Genomic DNA, 341 nt, shown 5'->3' on the forward strand with positions numbered 1-341 from the left:
ACTCCCTCCGTGAACTTTTGTCACTCGAAAGGGAAATGCCTTGCAAGGTTGTGATCAAGGAGAAGCGTTTTGCGTGTTATCAGCACAGTTATATGATAATAATGATGAAAATGAAAATGTCGTGCGCGAGGTCCTTCATGATTCTGATCGAAGTTTGTTCCCCAGCGATGCGAAGGACTTGAAGGTTGGAACCGACTATCCTATCATCGCATACTTGCACGACATGGCGACTCCGACTCGCCGCATCGCCTTCGCTCTCTCTCTCCTTCTCTCTGCTCCTCTTTGCTCTGCTCTCCCTGGAGCCCCAGCAGACCACAGCTTGCTGCTGCATGACAAACAGC

The sequence above is a fragment of the Guillardia theta genome (assembly GCF_000315625.1).
Source record: "Guillardia theta CCMP2712 unplaced genomic scaffold GUITHscaffold_72, whole genome shotgun sequence".
Lineage (NCBI taxonomy): Eukaryota > Cryptophyceae > Pyrenomonadales > Geminigeraceae > Guillardia > Guillardia theta.